At 43.5% G+C, this 8,192-nt stretch overlaps 1 non-coding gene across 1 annotated transcript; it reads left to right on the plus strand.

Moving 5' to 3' along the window:
• Positions 1–7,423: 7,423 nt before the first annotated feature.
• On the plus strand, positions 7,424–7,562 carry LOC114639624. Its single transcript, XR_003714033.1, has one exon. It is a non-coding gene; the product is annotated as a small nucleolar RNA SNORA48 (small nucleolar RNA).
• Positions 7,563–8,192: the final 630 nt, after the last annotated feature.

Here is an 8,192-nt window from a genome sequence, read left to right on the forward strand (position 1 = left end):
TCAACACTGCTGCTGAGACTGTGGTGTGACATTAAACCACTGAGACCTGAAGGACTATATGTCATAGCAGCATTGCCTTGTGCTGCACTACAAGGTTCCACGAGGGCCAGTATGCAGGAAAAGAAGTCAGGCTCCACTTAAAGCATCTTGTGTGTTTCCTCCTGGAGGAAGGCTTCTTCACACACTTCAGGAAGTCCCTGAAACTAACAAGATTCACAAGACACTCCCCCTTCCCCTAGGTTAAACAGGCAGGAAGGACTGCTGATGAGAGGAGACTTTCTAACCTAGTGAAGCTGCCTGAGAGTGTGCAGAGTTCTGGGGTTCCACCAGTCTGGAGTGGCTTTGATGATACAGCTTCTTCAAGTTCTCCTTAATGTGTGAATAACCCCATGAACCTCTCTGGTTCACCAAGCTCCACTTTAATAGAATCAGTCCTTCAGCCTGTTGTTGTCAGTGTCCAACCTGAAGTCAGCAGGGTTTGCTCATGTACCTCAGAAAAAGACGCAACAAATGCTAAGCTTGATGACAAATATGAAAATTCTATTAGATTTGCCACATGCTTCCTAAGCAAAAGAACTGACCACACAGGAACACCAAACAAAGCATTTGAGTTTCCCCCAGATCTACTATATTCCATGCTGTGCAGACCACACTTCCCAACTATCATGTGACAAAATTAGAAAATGACAACAAATTGGCTGAGCTCTTTAATGGCTTAACACTGCCTTTAGAAAAACCTATGAGAGGTTACCCAGCCCCTCAATAGCACCCAAATGCCTGAATAGCCAGGATGCAGTGAAGCAGGCTTCATGACATCAGAATAATGCAAACACACCCAAGTGTGGGATTCCTGCTGCTCAGTGTGTGTGTGTGTGTGTGTGTGTGTGCACTTATATAGGGGATATGTGTGCATAGGATATACATATCATATATGTTTGCTTTCATATCTTTGTATATGTATATATAAGTATGTATGTGAACATGTGTGTTTCTATAGCTGCACATGTGTTTGTACGTATACATATGTGTTCATATGTGTATTTATATGTATGTATGTGTGCATATGTTCGGATGTTAGTTTTGAGTGTCTTCTGTCCGCCACCACTAAGAGTGACTATGGAACTAGGGAAACAGATGACTCAACTAACAAAGGCTTGCCTTACAAATGTTAGGACCTGAGTTCAATCCCCAGAAGACACGTGCATGCACACACACATACACACACATGCACACATTCCCGGTTATAGCACCGGGAATTCCGGCTCTGGGGAGATGGAAAGAGCCAAGGAGTCTAGATAAAGCAGAGAACTCCAGGCTCAGTAACAGACCCTACCTCAAAAAAAGGGTAAGTCAACCTCTGCCCTACACACACACACACACACACACACACACACACACACACATATCATTCACACATGGCTGTGGCATTACTAGTTCACTCAAACCTGCCACCCCAGACATCTTTTCTCTCCCCAGAAGATCACCCAGAAATATGTATTGCACTGCAGAATTGTGCAAATGATGTTCTTGAAGGTTGGGTGGCTAGCAATGAGCTGACTCAGACGCTTTGAAGCATGAGCCTCAAAGCAATAAAACAAAGTACTCTCGGACCTGCCGTATCTACACATTATCAGTAAGCCAGCGCCCTCTCAGCAATCCGCCAGAACTTTGATATCTTGTCTTATCAAATTTTCACACCACCTTGCTGAGAATAATAAGAAAGGCGCCTGAAGGCAAACAGCTGCCTCAGGGAGAGGGTTTCTCCAACTTGATGAGGATTCATTCTCTGTTCATGGACTTAGAGGCATCTATGATGGTACAATCGGAAACTGCATTTCGAGGGCCGTTCATCACAGTCACCGAGGTTAGCTCGTCCTGCTCCAGTCTGTCAGCCTGTCTAGATGCAGAATATGATGGAACATTCCAGATGATCAGGGGATTCATACAGATGACTAGGGTCCAACTTCAAGGTGGGGTCTAGGGAGATGGGGTGATCTGAGTTTGGCTCCCCCAAGCTCCTACATAAAAATGTGTGGCATAGAGGTGTGCCTTGTACAATCTGGGTGCTGGGGAGGTGGAAACAGGATTTCTGGAGCTTGCTAGAAGCTAATCTAGCCTAATTGCTGAGCTCCAGGTTCCCTCTGAGACCCTGTCTCAAAAAATAAAGCAAACAGTGATAGAGATATACAAAAGAGCAGAGAGAGAGAGAGAGAGAGAGAGAGAGAGAGAGAGAGAGAGAGAGAGAGAATGTACACATATTCATGCAAACACATACAAAGATGGGAAGAGAGAGGAAACACCCACGTGGTCCAGGTCATAGAAAATGAATCACTTCTAAATTCCACAGCCCAGTTTCCAGTCTGCTGTGGGTCTCCCCTGATTCCCAAGGACTCTCCTACAATGCCTCCAGTACCTGACTGTTCTCTCAGCCTTTGCTTCCATGATACACTCTACCCTGGATTACGATCACCTTCACCAACAGGACTTTTGAAGGTGATGCTGGCAATAAATAGTAGTAGTTCTTGTAGTCTGGAACTCCAGAAAGCAAATGGCGATAGTGAAAAAAACATCTGGGGGTGTGGGGGTGGGAGAGGGGGAAAGAAGAAGAGGGAAGAGATTAGGACCTGATGTAGAAAGGCACAAAAGCGTCTACACAGCCAGGCATGGGGTGTCTTAGGGTTTCGTTGCTGTAAAGAAACAACATGACCACAGAAACTCTCTAAGAGGCCAACGTTTAATTGGGGGTGACATACAGTTTCAGAGGTTCAATCCATTATCATCATGGCTGGAAACACAGTAGCACGTAGGCAGACATGGTGCTGGAGAAGGAGCTGAGAGGTGGATCTTGTCCTCAGTTTGCAGAGAGCAACCCTCTGTCCTAACATCATCCTGTGTTGTTTGGAAATCTCCATGGAACTCCCTCAGCCAACAACTCAACTGGTGAAACCCAGTCCCGCCACTGGGAGTCTTGCCTGGCTATGACAGATGCCCAGTTCAGACTCCTTATCCCTCCTTACCAGAACTCCTCATTAGGTTCACCCTCACAGATTCCAGGAAGTTTCCACTGAACTAGATTTCCACAGTGCCCCCCAAATGCTCCCCAATTCAGTCTCTCACACTCTTCGCCTGTCCTGTTCCCCAATATATATCTGATCCCTCCTGCCCCCACCTCCACCAGGTCCACCTACAAAATCTATTCTATCCCCCCCCCCAGGATATCGACCTATCCCTCCTAGAGCCTTTCTCTTTACCTAACCTCTCTGGGTCTACAGACTGTAGCTTGATTATAGTTTACTTAACAGTCAATACCCACCTATAAGTAAATACATACTACATTTGTCTTTCTGGGTCTGAGACACCTCACTCAGGATGATTTTTACAAAGTCCATCCATTTGTCTGCAAATTTCATGTCTTTTTTTTATAGCTGAGTAATACTTCATTGTGCAAATGTACCACATTTTCTTTATCCATTCTTCAGTTGAGAAACATCTAGGTTGTTTCCAGTTTTTGACTGTTATGAATAAGGCCTCAATGAACATAGTTGAGCAAGTGTCCTTGTGGTAGGATGGAGTGTCCTTGGGGTATATGCCCAACAGTGGTATAGCTGGGTTTTGAGGTAGAAAATTCCCAATCTTCTGTAGAACAACCATATTGATTTGCATAGTGGCTGTACAAGTTTGCACCCCAACCAGTAATAGAGGAGTGTTCTCTGTGCCCTAGGTCTTTACCGGAATGGGCTTGTGTTGTTGATCTTAGCCATCTGACAGGTGTAAGATGGAATCTTAGTTTTGATTTGCATTCCCCTGATGGCTTAAGGATGTTGACTATTTCTTTAAGTGTTTCTCAGCCATTTGAGATTCCTCTGTTGAGAGTTCTCTGTTTAGATCAGTGCCCATTTAATTGGACTGTTTGTTTTGATTGTAGTTTCTTGAGTTCTTTATATATTTTGGATATTAATCCTCTATCAGATATGGATCTGGTAAGAAAATATTTTCCCACTCTGGAAGCTGCCACTTTTCCCTATTGATGGTGTCCTTTGCCTTACAAAAGCTTTTCAGTCTCATGGGGTCCCATTTATCAATTATTGATCTTAGTGTGCTTTGGGGGTTCTGATCAGGAAGTTGTCTCCTGTGTTAGTGCATTCAGGGCTATTCCCCACTTTCCCTTCTATCAGGTTCAGTGCATCTGCTTTTATGTTGAGGTCTTTGATCTGCTAGGACTTGAATTTTGCACAGGCTGGTAAGTATGGATCTATTTGCATTGCTCTACATGAAGACATTTAGCTTGACCAGCACCATGTGTTAAAGATGCTGCTCTTTATTTTTCATTGTATAATTCTGGCTTCTTTATAAAAACTCAGGTCTCCATGGGCGTATGGACTTATGTCTTGGTCTTCAGTTCCATTTATCAACCTGTGTTTTTATGCCAATCCATGCGGTTTTTATTATCATTATAGCTTGAAATCAGGGATGCTGTTATCTCCAGCAGTTCTATTGTTGTTCAGGATTATCTTAACTATCCTGAGTTTTTGTGTTTTTCCATATGAAGTTGAGAAGTGTCCTTTTAAGGTCTGTAAAGAATTATCTTGAGATTTTGATGGGGATCGCACTGAACCTGTAGCTCGCTCCTGGGAAGACGGCTGTTTTTACTATGTTGATCCTACTGATCCATGAGCAGGGCGATCTTTTTATCTTCTGAGGTCTTCTTCAATTTCTTTCTTCAAAGACTTGAAGTTTTTGTCATACAAGTCTTTCATTTGCTTGGTTAGAGTTACCACAAGGTATTTTATATAATTTGTGGCTATTATGAAGGGTGTTGTTTCCCTGATTTCTTTCTCAGTTCTCTGTCATTTGTATATAGAAAGGTTTGGTTCGGTTCGGTTCGGTTTGGTTTGGTTTTTTTTTGAGTACTGATTTTTTTATAGTCAATCTTGTATCCAGCCACTTCATTAAAGGTATCTATCAGCTGTAGAAGTTCCCTGGTAGAACTTTTGGGGTCACTTATGTCTACTATCCTATCATCTGCGAATAGGGACACTGACTTCTTCCTTCCCAATTCCTATCTCCTTGATCTCCTTTAGTTGTCTTCTTCTCTATCTGGAGCTGTAAGTACTATATTGAGTAGATATGGAGAGTGGACAGCCAGTCTTGTTCCTGGTTTTAGTGAAACTGCTTTGAGTTTCTTTCCATTTAATTTGATGTGGGTTATAGACTTCCTGCAAATTGCCTTTATTATGGTTAGGTATGTCCCTTGTATCCCTAATCTCTTCAGGACTTTTATCATTAAGGGGTGTTGGATTTTGTCAAAGGTCTTTTCAGCATCTACTAAGAAGATCAAGTGGTTTTTTTTCTTTCAGTTTGTTTATATGGCAGATTACATTTATTGATTTTCATATATTGAAACATTTCTGCATCTCTGGGATGAAACCTACCTGATCATGGTTGATGATCTTTTTGATGTGTTCTTAGGATCGATCTGCAAGTATTTTATTGAGTATTTTTGTATCTATGTTAATAAGAGAAATTGGTCTGTAATTCTCTTTATTGAGTTTTTTATGTGGCTTGTGTATCAGGGCAACTGTGCCCTCAGAAAATGAATTGGGCAACATGTAAGGGGTTAACCCCCTCCAAGTCAGTACAAAACACACCCAGACACCAAATTCCTAATACAAAGATTTATTACCCTGGAAGGGCAAGCAGAGGGTTCTGCTTTTGGATAGGACAAAGGCAGACATAGAGCAGCAGCAGATGTTTTTGCAGGAGTGGGTTTTTAGGGGGAAGGGAGAGTCTGTGCCAGAGTGAGTTGGTAAGTCCTGATAGGACATGCTAGCCAAATAATCAATTTTGATTGTTGGGCTTTGGTATTTTGCCTCAAGAATGAGTCAGTGGCCAAATATAGGAATTGACTTTGTGGGCTAGCTTTACGTAATCTAATGCTTTTTAGCAAGAGAGGGGAAGAGAAGGGTAAAGGACAACCATTGTTGCCATGTTTGCTGTTCTCGGACCTACCTCAGAGCCCTCCATTCCAATCTTCTTGCTTTATTATGGGACCACTTGGTGTTGGACCAGTGGGTGTCATTGTCTCCAGTTGCCTTTTGCTGACATTGGGGAACCATTGTTAGGATCCATTGAAACTGGAATGTTTGTCAAGGTCTGGATGAGCAGGCTGTTTCATTCAATGTCCAGGTTCTGCCGGACCCTTCTGGGGCTAGGGAAACTTAGGCGGTGTTGGAGCAATTTGTGAGGCAATCTGAAGCAAGTTGCTTTGGAGTCATTTAGGATGCAGATTCTGAGGAAATGCCTGGAGCTGGCAAGTTTCTGGAGACGTTTGTAGTTGATTTGAAATCTAGAAGGACAGATAGACTAGAGACAGAAGGTAAAGTTAGGAGTTTAGAGGAAAATTTTTATTTTGGGTGTACATTTGAAACTTTTAGGCTTATGGTCTTGGTAGTTGGGGAAGGGGAGTCCCAAGACCAGGGAAAAGGGGGAAGAGCCCCCCCTCGGGAATAGACAGGTGGGGAAATGTAGGTTGTTTGTTGACAGGAATACTTATCTGCCATCCATTTGACCAGTGAGAGGTGGGTTCAAGTTGACTTCCTAAAGCTTACAAGAATTTTTAAGTTTCTGAAAGAGATAAAAGTTTTAGACGTATTAGCATTACCATTGTTTGTAATTGTCTGTACTAAAATTCAGGTTTTATTGTAGAAAGGGCAGTAGATTTATGTCTTTGAAACATAGTAAAAGTTTGGGAATCTAAAGCTGACTTTGGGTTAAAAGTATTAACAATTTTTCCGTAGGGCTGGATATACAGATTGGGCAGACTGTTTGCAACACACCGAAGCATTTTTAAGTTTATTTTTAAAAGACAAACAAAGAAAATTTAAAGTCTTAGGTTTGTGACTATTATAATAGAAGTATTTTATTAGGGTTAAATTAATAGTCTATCAGACTGCCATTGGTTAATATTACAATTGTGAACTTTTGAAGTTTTGGTGTGACAACAGCTTAGAGAGAGAAAGAAATCTGAAACAACATTTTGAATATCTTACTTTCTCAGACTCATCCTTCAAACCCCACAACTTCCTTAAGCTTTCATATCTTCAAGCCTCAAAGCACTGTTTTATAACTTACATTACAGACTTTTACACTAAGCTTTCATACCCTCGCACCTTCATGACTTGTATTTACTTACCTTAACACATTTTCTTAAACTGTCCTAACTTCAGACCTGTATAACTTGATGAGTGGGAAAGGTAGGTGGCCATGTAGAGGAGGTGCGGGAGCTATAAGGGATGAAAGGGCAGGTTGGCAGGCTGCCATGCCATGTGGACAGGGTTATTGCCTCAACTGACAATGGAGGGATCAATCTGATGTGCCTTGCAACGAACCAAGCCAATTTGAAAGAGTAAAAGAGAGGCTTTGACCTCCCTGACGATGGGCAAAGAGACACCTTGTTGCTGGTTCTCATATCAGTCAGGGGCAGCGCAGTCGGCAGTCCTTTGTTCATCCTGGCTTGATGCCTGGCTTGGTGCCCAAAGTTGTTTTATGCCTAGGATGCGTAAAAATCAAATCCAGGCAGGGCAGCACAGGAAGAGGAAGATAGGCAGAGACTTGCAGACCTCCATGCCACCCTCAGACCTGCCCTCCAGCACATGGCACAGGAGGACCATAGACACCACTTGTCACCATGCCACACAGAGCAGATGGAGGATATCACCAAGGAACCCACCAGCCACATGGCCAGCCTTCAGCAGGAACCACCACAGTGTGCAAGTATGTGGTGGGCAGATGGGAGAGAAAGAGACGTGAAGCACCTTGAAGTGATAGAGGTTCAGGGTGGAGAGAGTAGCCTGTAGTGAGTGGCCAGCCCTTCCACCTGGGGCCATAGTGAGGACCCAGCCAGAGCTGCTGCTGAGGGCCGTGACTGAGTCTGTGGTTACCCGGCTGCAGGGGTTGGTGTTGACATCTTCTATAGCTCATGCTACCATTAGAGAACATGGGGATGTCCCTGGTCAAGATAGCCACAAGGGACCATGTGAATGCCCAGGGGCTGTGCATAACTGGCCTGCCCCTCATGATTTCGGCACTCTGGAGAGATGGCCCCACTTCTCACTAAAGACAGAACTCGGGAGAGCTGGCCCTGGTGGCAGGGGTGTAGGTGAGCTAACACCAAGGACATGAGTGTGGGAGAG

This window comes from Grammomys surdaster, unplaced genomic scaffold (genome assembly GCF_004785775.1).
Source record: "Grammomys surdaster isolate TR1022 unplaced genomic scaffold, NIH_TR_1.0 125745, whole genome shotgun sequence".
NCBI lineage: Eukaryota > Metazoa > Chordata > Mammalia > Rodentia > Muridae > Grammomys > Grammomys surdaster.